Below are 14,482 nucleotides of genomic sequence, written 5' to 3' on the forward strand. Positions count from 1 at the left end.
ACTCTCTTAGTTTACCTCCCGGGGATATATCTTAATTGGGTTTGGGTTTTAATTGGGGTGTTTTTAGGGTTTTTTATAGTATATTTATTTCTAGTACAGCCTTATCTCCTCCATCCAAATGTATTTAATTGTTTTATATTACTATTGTATTTTTATCTGCATTTGACTGTACACCGCCCCGAGACCCTTTCTGGGAGAGGGGGCGGTTTAGAAATCCAAGAAATAATAAATTGCAGTCGCGAGGAGCGCGCGAAGTCCAGCAGAGGCAGGAAGGTTCTCGTCGTCCCCCAGTCGCTTTCATGGCTTCATCATGAAGACGATGTCCGGGAGCGCCGACAACATTTCTGCCTCCGCTGGACTTCATCTTGATGATGTCGCCGCAGCTCCCGGGACGGACGGAGGTAGCCAGAGTGGCGCCGAGGCAGTCCGGCGGGTGAGCGAGCAAGAATCAGGCTGCCTGATCCTCCATCGCTCGCTCGCTCACTCGCTCGCTCTTTCGTCCGCCCGGACCGCCTCGGTGCTGCTCTGGACATCCGGCCGTGCCCAGCCGCTGCGGCGACATCATCAAGACGAAGTGGCTTGGAGGCAAAGTGCTTTTCAGTGTTTTTCTGTGCATCTGGCATTTAGGTAGATAGCTGGATGTCCTAAATGCCAGACACTCAGCAAAGCACTGAAAAGCAGCTGCTGTTGGGGACTGCAGAGCGCGAGCCAGCGGAGCGCGCTCAGGAAGGCGGGGAATGGGATCATGTGTGCTGGGGAATGGGATCATGTGTGCTGGAAGCTGAGCTTTTTATCTTCAAAAAAAAAATGAAACCCACCTTCTGATATCTATCGTTATAACAAGAATAAAAGAAGAAGTTCACAAGAAGGCCTTTGCATGCTGTATTTTGTCTGATGAATGTTGACAGCTCCAGCTAAATGGTGTGAAAAGCAGGATTTAAACTCACATCCTCAAAATAATTGGAGACTCAACCCAGAACTGTATTTCCAGGAAGAATGGCATCTCGAGTTTTTGGAAAGCTGGCTCACTTATTAATCCAGCCAAATATCATCTCGTTATTCTGAACTGCATTAGTTGGGCTCCATAACTCCTCAACAAGAAATTAAATCAGAAGACCAGAAGGTGCCAAAAGATGATGCACTCTCCAACTACCAAGACAGAAGTAATGCCATTTAATAGGCTTCAGGAGGTACTACGGACAATATAGCCTCCTGTTTCCCATAAAAGCAAATGGTCTCACAGACTTAACCAGAAAGAGTAAGCTTAAGAAGATTGGTTGGATTCCTACGTGCTGAAAAGCCTTTCAGAAGTTAAGAACTGATTTGTGTTCATAGTTTTGTGTTTTGTGCCCCTGTCATAAGAGGTTGAGTTTTAATCATCCTTTTGTTATATATGTTGATGTATCTGATATGGTGCATTCCTAATGCAAAATTTGAGGACAGAAAGTTTAAAATTTCCTTTTTACCTATTGTCTAACAAATCGTCCTCTTTCTCCGGAGATACCAGTAGCAAGGAGGATGAATTGATATGTGAAGCATATTTGATCTGCTTTAGAGTTCAATATAAATTATCAGTATTAAAATAAAATGGAAAATGAAAGTTTTTTAGACGAACAATCCTCCCATTGTCATGGATATATGTGACAGAATTCAATAGTGAATGGAAAAATCTGAAAGGACCTCATTTTCAGCTTTTATTTTTCTGGTATAAACAATAATTGTTATAACTATTTTTAAACCAACTTCACTGGCTGCCAATTTTATTTCTATGTGCAGTTCAAAGTGTTAGTTTTCATCTTTGAAACCCCAAATGATTTTAAAAGAGGCTATTTAAGACTCTACTTCTTCTGTATAATTCTGCCTGACCTTATTGAGTGTTACATATATGCAGTATATTCCCAGCCTTGCTTTACAATTGGATGAGCTGCATTTTGTGAGAATGAAAGAAAGGAGCATCTCTGAGTGAGTTGCTATATTGTCTGTGCTTCCAAATTGTGGGGTGCAGGCAAAAATATTTCAACTTGCTGTGGAGAAATTTTCAATAGTTTGGAGAACCGGTAAATACCATCTCTGACTGGCCCTGCCTCCATCTATTCTCTGCCTCCCAAGTCCCAACTGATGGGGAGGGAATGAGGATTTTGCAGTATCCTTCCCCTGGAGTGTGGTTGGTGTGTGTGTGTGTGTGTGTTGCATTTGGGCAGTATTACATATCAGGCAGATGCATTAGCCACTAAGCCACAGGCTCTCCTCCATTATCAGCCGATGAGAGCTAAATAGCTTGAAATAGATCTATATTAGTCTCCCGTTATTTATTTATCAGCACAAATGCTACACAAATGTAACAAAGGCAACATTAAAAAATGGCTTTCTGCCCGGATGGCTCCTAGGGTGAGCTGAAAGACAGAAAAGGGAAGCAATATGCTCCCTCCCATATTTGGGCATGCCAGGGATTGTGACACAATACATACCTATTTCCCTGTCTTAGCTGATAAAGGAGGAGAGCCTGTGGCTTAGTGGCTAATACATCTGCCTGATATGTAATACAACCCAGTTCAATTCCCAGTAAGGGTATGGCTAGCTGATGAGATCTAAATAGCTTGAAATAGATCTATACTAGTCTCCCTTTATTTATTTATCAGCACAAATGCAACACAAATGTAACAAAGGCAACATTAAAAATGGCTTTCTGCTGGATGGCTCCTGCGGTGAGCCGAAAGACAGAAAAGGGAAGCAGTATGCTCCCTCCCATATTTGGGCATACCAGGGGTTGTGACACAATACATACATACATACATACATACATACATACATACATACATACATACATAAGATCTTTTTGATAATGTCATAATTTAAATTATAACTTATATTTAAATTACATTATCAAAAAGATCTTTTTCTAGATACATAAACGTATGCACATATACATATCATCATTTTAGCTATTGTCTAAAATGATGTTAGGATGAAGTCCTCTTCCACATGTTTCCAACCAATACAGTCCTGAGTTTTCTTTTGCCAATTGGGCCAGTAATACTTGCTGATGTTGTTGATCCATCTTGTTTTAGGTCTCTTTTGTGGACACTTTTATCAAGTGGGATCCATTCTAATGACTGCTTTGATTCAACTGCCACCAGTTCTTCTTGCTATGTGACCAGCCCATTTCCATATCAATTATTTTACTCTCTTGATGATAACATATACTTTCATTTGTTCTCTAATCCATGTGCAGGTCTTTCTATTTTGTCTTGTGACGCTGAGCATGTCGGGGTGGAACTTACCGATATTTAATTTCTTTTGACAGGAGGATGCGGCTTCACACATCTTGCTCTCTTTCAGTGCCCTGAATGCTTGTTTATTGTATTTCCAGAACTACTGCTGGATGGGGAAGTAGGGGAAAAAACTGCAAGGAGCTAAAGCTACTCAATTGTTATCAGTAAGTTCCTTTTATTTTATTCTCTTTGCTCCTTCAACAGCAGGAAGTTCCAGGATTCCTTTACAGGCCAGTTGCTTGGTGAGTAGCAGATAGAGCTTATATAAATCTGTTCTGACCGAGGCTTCTCGAGAGCATAAAGCAAACTCCTGGTCCCGATCAAATCACTTTTATTAATTTGCTGTGAATTCTGCTCATTCACAGCCAGCAAAGTCTTTCAAGGGAGGATTTACAGTCACAGACCTTATCTTTCTTGGAGAGCTGACAGGCCGATATCTGCTAAACCTGAGTCTCGGAGAGTCATGAACCAATTAAGCGAACTAATTGTCTCCTGCAAACTCCACTCCCTTTTCGCTCCTCTTTTATTTCCTCTGGGAGGGGTCATTCAACGTCCACCTGTGGCCTTACTCCCAAGTCAACCCCTGTTCTTTAGCTGTTCCATTCATCTGGCAACTCTGCACATGCGCATACTGGGAACAGGCTCCAGCTGTTTGTCTGCCTCACTGATGTCTGACTCTGAAGGCAGCTGATAACTGACATACAGTTCTGACCCCCCCTCTCTGCCTCTGACACAGAGCCCTCATCAGAGCCTTCCCCAGACTCCAGGACTGGCCCATGTTCCTCCCCAACCTCCGAATCTGCTGCCAGATCTAGTGGCTGCTGGTGGGCCACAACAAAATCACTCCTCTGAAGGCAACCATTCCTTATTCTTCAAATGTTCACACCATAATTTGATGTAGACTATATTAAAATGCATTGTGAGGGGAAAGAGCCAATTCTTCAAATTTCAGGTTCAATTGCATTGGCCTTTGCCAGTTTAAAAAATGTGGAGATATTGAACATGTCTGCCTGAGAGAGGGGAGATAGACAAAAATCTGGATGTATACAAATGTTGCACCCTTCAGCACACTGATTGCCTTTCTCTTGGAGCACATGGCACATATACTACCCCATTTTCCCGCGAAGGTCTATTTTTTTTTCCTCATTGATTTTTATGGCACTCGCTTTGGGCAGTTGAGGTTTCTATATATTGCCAAGTATCATGCGTTTCAAAGTTCTGGTACTATCTATTTAATTTGCAAGAAACAGTTTGGGGAAAATCACACTGTTTATATAATCAGGGAAAATCAAACAGCACATGTTGCACAGGCATTGCGAAATAGAACGCGAGGAATTGAAACTGGGTGGGATAATATTATAAAGCTCGTTTTTTGAAATTGACTAGAGGGGCAGAGGGGCAGCATGCAGAAAGGAAAGGCCTGGTCTGGTTTCCAATTCCAACTAAAAACTGAGGCACAGTGAAGAATTGGTTCCTTTTAAAAAGGTGTGTGATTATTTGAATGAGTGTATCAGGGGAAAGAAAGAGGTCATCATCAGCCATTCAGTTGTGTCCCATCAATGGTGGGATTAAAATAATTTAACAACCGGTTCGCCTAGGGTCAGGTTGGCTGTTATGGGAAGTGTGGCCCATCCCCGTCCTCCAGATGGCCACCTGACCCTGTGCGAACCGGTTGTTATATTACCCACCCTGCTATCAAAGTGGATCCTCTGCGCTGCGCTGCAATGGAGAAATGGGAAATGGAGCAGCCGGCACGAGGGGAGGAGGAAGAGCAGGGAGAAGAAAGAGGGAAAGTGCCCTTCTCCTTTCCCTTGTGCCGGCCACTCCATTGCCTGTTTCTCCATTGCAGCGCAGTGCCCAGGATCCACTTTGTGTGTGTGTGTGTGTGTGTGTGTGTGTGCACGTGCACGTGTGTGTGTGCGTGTAATTTAACAACCGGTTCACTTGAACCGATGCAAACCGGCTGAATCCCAGCACTATGTCCTATCCTTGGCCACTCTATGGATTAGCACTCTCCTTTATCTCACACTGCTTCCTTCAGATCTGTCATGGTCATCTGGTGTTTATAGTATCCAGCCAGCAGGTCCCGGGGGGGGGGGGGGAGAGGCTTCTCCTTTTTCCTCTGATCACCCCCAGCATGATTGATGTTTTGAGTGAATCAGCTCTCATGACACAAGCAGACTATGACAGCCTCTGTTTGGCTAGCTTGACCTCAAGTGATATTTTTGGTGAAGTTCAGTCTCTAGGACTTCTTTGTTTGTTAGTTTGCAGTCCATGGGATGTGTAATAGTCGCCTCTAGCACCACAGTTCAAAGGCATCCTCCCTTCTCCTATCTGCCTTTTTCAGAGTCCAAGTTTCACAGCCATGAATAGCAATTGGAAAATTGCTACTTAATTAGAAAATTGGAAAAGGGAAAACTGAAGGAAAAAAAGAGGAAGGGAAAACAGTGACGTGCGGTGAGGTTTATGGCTGATGAGGCATTGACACAGTGGTGGGTTTCAAAAAAATTTAGAGCCTCTTCTGTAGGTGTAGCCTGCTTTGTGGGAGTGGCTTGCTGACCATGTGACTGGGTGGGAGTGGCTTGCCGGCCATGTGACTGGGTGGGAGTGGCTTACCAGCCATGTGACTGGGTGGGAGTGGCTTACCGGCCATGTGACTGGGTGGGGTGGAAAATGTGGTGAAACTCACTTAACAACATTCTTGCTTAGCAATCAAAATTTTGGACTTCTTTCTTTCTTTCTTTCTTTCTTTCTTTCTTTCTTTCTTTCTCTTCCTTCCTTCCTTCTTTCTTTCCTTCCTTCCTTTTTTTCTTTTCTTCCTTCCTTCTTTCCTTCTTGTGTCTCTGTCTCCCCAACTTATTTTCTTTCTCTTCCTTCCTTCCTTCTTTCTTATCTCTCTCTCTCCAACTTTCTTTCTTTCTTTCTTATTCTTTCATTCTCTCTCTCTCTCTCTCTCTCACTCACACACACACACACACACACAAACACACACACACACCATTTCCCTCATGTCTGCCAAACTGCCACTGACAGCTCTCAAAGAGAAGGAAGGACTCCTGCCTTGGGAAGAGGTTGGACTAGATAAATCTTATCTGTCCAGGGTCTAAATGGATGAACAGATTCCTTTTGGGATCCACTCATCCCACTAGCCAATCAAGCCAGTCACATGGACAATAGCTTAGAGTTACATCCAAGAGTTTGCAGGGGAGAATTTATTTCTCTTCTTCTTCATTCTGTCTGCAATCACCTGAGATCTCCTAATCTGGGATATGAAAACGCTTTGGAAACGCTTTGGTGGGTGCTGAGAAAAGGAAGGAATGAAGGACACTGCAGGGCAGACTCATTTGCTTGACTAGGCTATCTCGTTTTGTGAGGCAGATGGAGAACGAAAGGAGATAGCCCTGCAACCTCCTTCATTCACACACGTTCAGGCAATGGGGGGGGGCTTTCTGAAGGCATGCAAGAAAGCCCCCCCCCCAAACGTGTGAATAAAGGAGGCTGCAGGGCAGGCTCATTTGCCTCAATTAGGCTATCTCTTTTCGTAAGACAGATGGAGAAGGCAGCATTGGTAGCGGCACGTTGCTGAGCAGTGGTCAGGGAGGGGGAGGGCACAGCATTGCCGCCCTTGCCCTTGGGGGCTCTTCTTCTGGGACATGCTGGCTGGCGCTGCTTTAGGGCGCTCTGGCCTCCAGATCCTCTGCGCGCAGCCCGGCTCCCAGCGCGAGCCGCTCAGGAAGGAGGGTAATGGGACTGCGTGTGCAGGAGGCTCCTCAGTGCTAGCCTCAGATCAGCGTGAGCCACGGTCCCATTCCCCTCCTTCCTGAGCCAACATGAAGGGGACCGCGGCTCGTGCTGAACTGAGGCTAGCGCTGAGGAGCCTCCTGCACACAAGGTCCCATTACCCTCCTTCCTGAGTGGCTCGCGCTGATCTGAGGCTAGCGCTGAGGAGCCTCCTGCACACGCTTGCACGCTTGCAAAGATCAAAGTTGTCACACTCCTCCCTTTTTAGAGGCTGTTTAAGCCTCACCTCAGCACTCGCTTTTTCCCTTTTACATTTGTTTTCTTTTCATGAGAGCGATGAGGCTCTGCCTCCCCTGACTACACGTCACTGAGGGAGAAATACCCAGAAGCTCCTGGAGAGACTGTAACAATGTTCGTAGATGTATTGATGTATTATGTATTTGTTCCTCTTTGAATGCTAAATAATTTGTGTATGTTCTGCTTTATTTTTCCATATTACTAAGGTCCATGGCCATAGCCAATCTTTCATTTTCATTTTACAGGACTTCACTTGTTAGGTACAAAACATTTTTGCATCACACCATCCACTCCTCTTTCTGAGAGGCATGGCATGAAGGAATTAGTAAGATATCCGCTGTGTGACTGTCATTATGCTAGTTCCATGCTATTTGTTTCCTCATCTCTTTTCCCAACATACATGTTAAAATAAACACTATGGTATGGATTTTCTGAGATGAACTAGCCACATGATAAAGATGATCAGATAAAATGCAAGTGTGGCCTTTACGATTCAGAATAATTGTTACTTACTATTTCCTTATATTCTCTTTTTTCAAAATTGAAATAATAATCTCCAGACAAGTTTCTAATCCATATGTCAAGGATGATGAGTAGGAACTATTTTAAATCTATAAAACATTGCATAGCTACTTAGGTCAGATAAGAAGCTATGTAATATTATTAACTAAGAAATTAATTCTCTGTTACATTGTAGACCTGTTTTTATATTGGAAATACAGTCTAATATTTTCTGTGTGATACATGTTGATAGTATGTGTTTATTTGTTTGCTTTTTTGTTTATTAATCACATTTCTACATCACCCATCTCACCTAAATGACACTGGGCCATTTAGAACAAGTATCTATTTGTCTGCCTGCCTGTCAATTTATCGACACGCATACATTAAGAATGCCACAATGATTATATTCACAGTGCTTAATTATGCTTTATCAACTAAGTCATCATGGCTAGGTAGTGTTGTGGCCCAGCAGGATCCGGTTGAGCTGCTGATGGACTCAGATAGCGAGGAACCATATGAGTCTGTCCTGGACAATATGGAGGACCCTGTGCAGGGTTCAGACTCAGAGCAGGGACCAGAGAGGCTGGTTGGCCACCAGGAGGCGCCTGAGACATGGAGCAGTGGAGAGGATCAAAGGCAGTTTGTCCCTGATGCTAGATTGAGAAGGGCTGAGAAACGGAAGCAGCAACTCACAGAAGATGATTAAGCACAGGTGGTTGTGAATTGGCCCCTCCCAAGAGAGATTATAGGTGAGGCGTTGGGAGGGGACATTTGCAGGAAACAACCGTTCGAATTAGTAGTTAAGAAAATCTATGTATTCTAGCCGTGTCTGTTCGTTTGGACTATCTGTGTTGCTTCATTTGAATTATCTGGGTTGCTGCAGAGCTACTCTATTGAACCTGAGTTGTCTGGGCCCTCAGCCAAAGGATTCATTATCTCAGTAATTAAACAGTGGCAAACAGCCAAGCCTGTGTTCTGGTTTATTCACAGGTGTGCAGAGCGGGGGTCAGAACAGGTAGACATATGTTAAGCCATAATTCATGATACACAAATCACAACTAATTAGATTCATACAACACGCCAAGTCAAATCCAAACAAATCACATTAGCATTTAGCCTGTTGTCCTTTCATTATCAATTATTTAACTTTAGACCAGTGATAGTGAACCTTTTCGGCACCGAGTGCACGGAATGCATGGGCATGCGCATGCGCTGGAGCACCGGAAACCTGAAGACTAGTGTGCATGTGCATGCGGGCCAGCTGGTCTTCGGGTTTCTGGCACGCGTATGCACGCTAACCAGGTGGTGCTGCACGCATGCCAGCAGTGACGTGCAGTCAGGTGAGGCAAGTGAAGCACAGCCTAACCTCTCATCATCAGGGCAGCGAGTCATTCAATGGGAAACTTGCCTTTTGGGAGGAATGACCCAGCTTGGCTCCCGCTTTCGATCTGCCGCCCAACGACCAAATGGAGAAGTGAAGAGGCAGGAGAGACAAAGCAGGAGCCAAGCCGAGTCATTCCTTCCAAGAGGCAAGTTTCCTATCGAATGACTCGCTGCCCTAGACTCGAGGGGGGGGGAGAGGCTTCCTCCGCTCCGTCCGCTTCCCATCTGCACTGCCCTCGCCCGACAAGCGCGCCCCGGATTCCACGCAGCTCTGGCAGGCGGTGCCGTGGCCGAATCCCAGGGCAGAGGGCGGCAGGTCGCAACTGAGCATGCCTGACTGTGGAATTCTGGGAGTTGAAGTCCACAAGTCTAAAAAAATTGCTGCCTCACTAGCTATAAACCTCACCGCATGTCACTTGCATGCCAGAGTACCAGAAACCTGAAGACCAGCTGGCCAGTGCACGTATTCCTGTTTTTTGAACCATTTTGGGATCAAAAATGGCCTAAAAAGCAGCCTGAAAATTGTTTTGGGGTGTTTTTAGGCCATTTTCCAGCGCTCCAGCACCCACAATGACCAGCTAACAATGGCAAATGGACAAAATTAGCCACCTGCAAAAAAAAGTCAAATAATAGTTTGAGAGTTATCTTAACGTCCACAATTCTGATTATAATACTGTTAATTTTCATTCTATTGCTGCAAATCACGTTTTGCTAAATCTAAAAAAGCAAAACAGAGTCAACCATAGTTTTTACTTTTGGGGGAGGCTTGGATGTTTAGGCTGGACTGGCAAACAAAAATCCTGGAATAAGACAATGGGAATCCCTTTATTATTGCTGCCAAGAAGCCAGCATCAATGGGCCCAAATAAGGACTCATGCTCAGCTCAGTAGAGATAAATAGTTTTATTCAAAAATATGTGGGTCTTGATGTATTCTAAGTCACTAGTTCAGATCTATCTGGCTTATTGTGGACTAACTCCAGGTAAATATACTGCAATAACTTTGCCGCTAAATAATTACACTTAGAATTGCAAATTTATTTTGTTCAAGGTAAATCACTGTGATCATTTCAGTGATTGTGTCTTTTGCATCGTTTGCAAAGGCTATGTTACATCATGTACATCATGCATCATGATTACATTATGCAAATTATATAAACCTTCATGGAAATTAGCCCATTGCTTGGCTGTATCAAGGTCTGTTAAATCAAGTTTCCGTATATTGATTCTGAAAAAAAATTAAAAGGAAAAACCGAAAGTTTAATTAACTTTTCGGAAAAATGAGTGGAAGTTAGCCATTTTCTATAGTACGTTTGTGTTAAGAATAGAAATTGAAATATAATTTTGTGGTTTTTTTGTAGAGGGTTTTCTAAACTGTCATTTTGCTACAGTTTGATAACTTCATGCTCCCCCCCTCCCCTCTATTCACAACAGCATTTTATCCTCAAACACTTTTTTCTTTATATTTTATACTTTGATAAACAAATAAAAAAGTTTTAATCCTAAAAAAAGTAAAATAACTAAAAAAAACCTTAAAAGCAAAAAAGCAAATTCTCGGGTTAGCCTGATGCCATCCAGTCAAAAGCAAGTTAGAAATCACCATCTTTTTAATAAATGAAATGCAACCCCATCTATTTTCTGATAGTTATATATATATACCAGGGTCTATCTGTCTGTCTCTCTCTCTCTCTTTAGAGACTGGTATGTATATATGTATGTATGTATGCGTATACACACACACACACACACACACACACACACACACACACACACACAAACACACACCAGAATTCCCCAGCCAGCATGCTGGGTTGAAGTCTACCCATCTTAAAGTTGCGTGTTCAGAAACGGTGTTCTAAGATAGCATATCAATGATGTCTCCCTTCTAGTATGTGAGTTTCACATAAGTTTGCCACCAGTTTACCCCCCCCCTCCGCGTGCACGCTTGCTTTGTGAGCGTGTGCAGCTTGCACGCATGCACATGGCTTCAAAAATGTGGCTAAATAGGACAGCATAGTGCTGGGGCGGCCCCACCCCATCCGCAGGTCACCACTACCGGTTTTCCAGAACCGGTTCGAAGCAACTGAATATCACCTCTGATCGCGGTTTAATATCTTGTATTTTATATATTGTTTTGCTGGTTTTTTTTAGACAATTCTCTCTTCAATTGCTTAATGGAATGTTCAGATATTCAAACCTGATAATTTAGTTGCACAGCAAAGGTTCCAAAATGATGCTACTGCTTTCTGGCTCCAGCTGCAACAAATTTGACTTGATTGATTCATTTATTCTTAATTTCTCTACCCTTAAAAACTCACAAATATTGTTGCCCTATATCTGCAACTTCTATGTAAAAAAACAACAACATAAGGCTAGGAATTCTTTTTATGACTGCAATCTATATAGGAATCTGCAGACTCCAGGCACATTGCATTTAAACTTGGGCAGTTCCTACTTAGAAAAATGGCAGATGCTGTCAAAAATGTTTCTGCCCAGTTGCCATCTTTATGACATTGACAAATTAAACAATGCTTGTTTTAATCTTAGGTACAAATAAGCTAGTACAATGGAACAGTGTGTTTAGCAAACACCGTCACTATGGAAATCATGGGTAGACACTGTAGAAGCATTTTGGGAAGAAAAAAAGATTACTGTAATTTGAGACAAATTTTTTTTCCTGAATGTAAAATCTAGTTGTCGTTTCAATGATTCCCTATGGAATACAGTACTATTCTTAAAGAAATTGTAATTTTCCAATATCATCAACTGAAAAAACAAAATGTCATATCTAAAGGTTTTGATCATCAGATGGAATGATGCAATAATAGCTCACTGCAACTCTGTAAATGGCTTGGCCTACAGTCTTATTTGAATCTCCTGATCAATAGCAAAATGGTTGGGTTTGGCCGGAGTGGTGGCTTTTGAATGAGACCATGTGATGACCATTCTGGCTGGAAATTCAGAAAACCCCAAGTTGAACTGTTGGAATAAATGTCCTTCTGGGTTCCATGTGGGGAAAAAGACACTGGAAACATGGAGGCTGCTTGGAAAGATGGCTTTAATGGTGGACAGGACCACATGGATTGATGTCCTGGGGGAAAAGGTGATCACATGCTTCAAGATGTTGGGTGAAGAAGAAAAAAAAAGTCCAAGATGCTGAAAATCCCTGGTTTTATGCCCTCTCTGGGCTTTGATCTTGATCTTGTATTCTGATTGGTTGTCAGACTCCCATGGGGCCATGCAGGGGCAACTCTCTAGGCTGCGTTTTGAGTCCAAGTTTGGTTGAGCATTGTTTCTTCCCAGATGCTCTGTGGCGAGATGAGTAAAGGGCCAATACTTTCATGCCTTAATCTCATCACCTTGGAGCTAAAGGGGGGAGATCTTTGTTATTTAGAATAGACTGGCTCAGGCCTTTTAATGGCCCATTGACAAAGGTGGGGGCTATTAAGAGTGAATCTGTTTCCTGCCTAAAAATTCTTATACAGGGAAATGTAATATTCTGCCTTTTCAATATTTCCCAGGATATTTCATTTTTCTAGGAGAAGGGTAGGTTTTAACTTCCCACAGAACAAAGCTGGAAAATAATTGTCTTTAAATTTGCAACACAATCAACGTATACCTGGGAACAGGTTTCGGTAACATGTTTTACTATTCCTGGGTACTGAGGTGGGCATATAACAATAATTACACTTATTCTTCCATTTAATTCCAAATGCATTTTTTTTCCAAACATGGGTACTTACGTAACCAGAATGCCAGGTTGCAAAGACTAGAAATTCTGTTCTTATAATAACCCGAGTCATCCATTTGCCCACCACATTTTAACAGAATAACAGAGTGGAAGGGACCTTGGAGGTCTTCTAGTCCAACCCTCTGCTCAAGAAGGAGATGCTACATTATTTCAGATAAATGGTTGTCCAATCTCTTCTTTAAAATCTTCAGTGATGGAGCTTCCACAACTTCTGGAGGCAAGCTGTTCCACTGATTAGTTGTCAGCTGATTATAGCATGCCCTGAAAATCCGATGAATATGATTAATTTACCATTCCGGATGTTGTGAAAAGGCCCCAATATTTATTATTTTGTCAACTCTGATTAATTTTACTAAGGATACATTTTGCTGTTCCATCATAAGAAAAGGTTTTCATAGGCTTTAATTGAATTGAAACATTTGCAGAAACGTCATTTTTAAATATAGCCTAAATGTGCACCACAGAAAAAAAAGAGCAAAAAAGAGTAAAATGCTCACAACATGAAATTTTTAATGGCCAAAAGAAAGGAAACAGTAGAATATCCGGGAAAAGAAATGGCTGGAACACTGAATTCATGCAGTAGTGTCATAGCTTCATAATTGCTGCTCTGTACAAGCCAATTTATCTACCATCAATAGTAGCAATTTTTCATAAGGTTTTCACAGAGGGTTCAATTCAAATAATTTATAATTCAATTGGTAACAAGCTTAATTAGAAGCCTCATTATTTCCTTGCAACTGCCTGCAAAATAAATGCGCGTATGAACAGATAGGTTTCTAATCTGATGTGTCGATAGAATTATATTTATCATGCAGACCTGAAGCTTTCTTGAAAAATGAAAATTAGATCTGAAAAGACTTCGTTCCCGTAAAACCTTACACCGCAGCTTTTTTTAAAATTAGCATTAAAATGAATAAACATGCTGAATGTAAAAAAAAAAGTGCCAAATTGATACATAAATCTTCCTAAGACTGGCATATTGTAGATTTGCTAGTACTACCCAGAATTATGAATGGATTTAGGGCACCAGAAAAACAACGTAGGCCAAAAGATGGATCACTTTTTCCTAGCATCAAGTCTGATGACCTGTGTATCTAAGTAGAAGTAGGTGAAACTAAAAGCAGTTGGCATACTGGAGTGATCGTGCTTTTCCAATTGCAATTAGTCTAATGTCAGAGGCAATGTATAATCTTAAACCATTGTTTGTTTAAACTGAAAATGGCAGCTTTGCATTGCAGCAAGCTTATTCTACGGACAAAGATGGAAAAATATTGAAATGCCAACAATGGCGGAATGGATAGTGAAGAAGGCAGGAGTAGCAGTGGTAGCCTTTTGGCCAGGGATAAAATAATGAGATTGGAAAACTAAATATAATATAATATAATGCAATGCAATGCAATGCAATGCAATGCAATGCAATGCAATGCAATGCAATGCAATGCAATGCAATGCAATGCAATGCAATGCAATGCAATGCAATGCAATGCAATGCAATGCAATACAATACAATACAATACAATACAATACAATACAATA

The sequence above is a fragment of the Natrix helvetica genome, assembly GCF_964273705.1.
Source record: "Natrix helvetica genome assembly, chromosome: 4".
NCBI classification, from domain to species: domain Eukaryota; kingdom Metazoa; phylum Chordata; class Lepidosauria; order Squamata; family Natricidae; genus Natrix; species Natrix helvetica.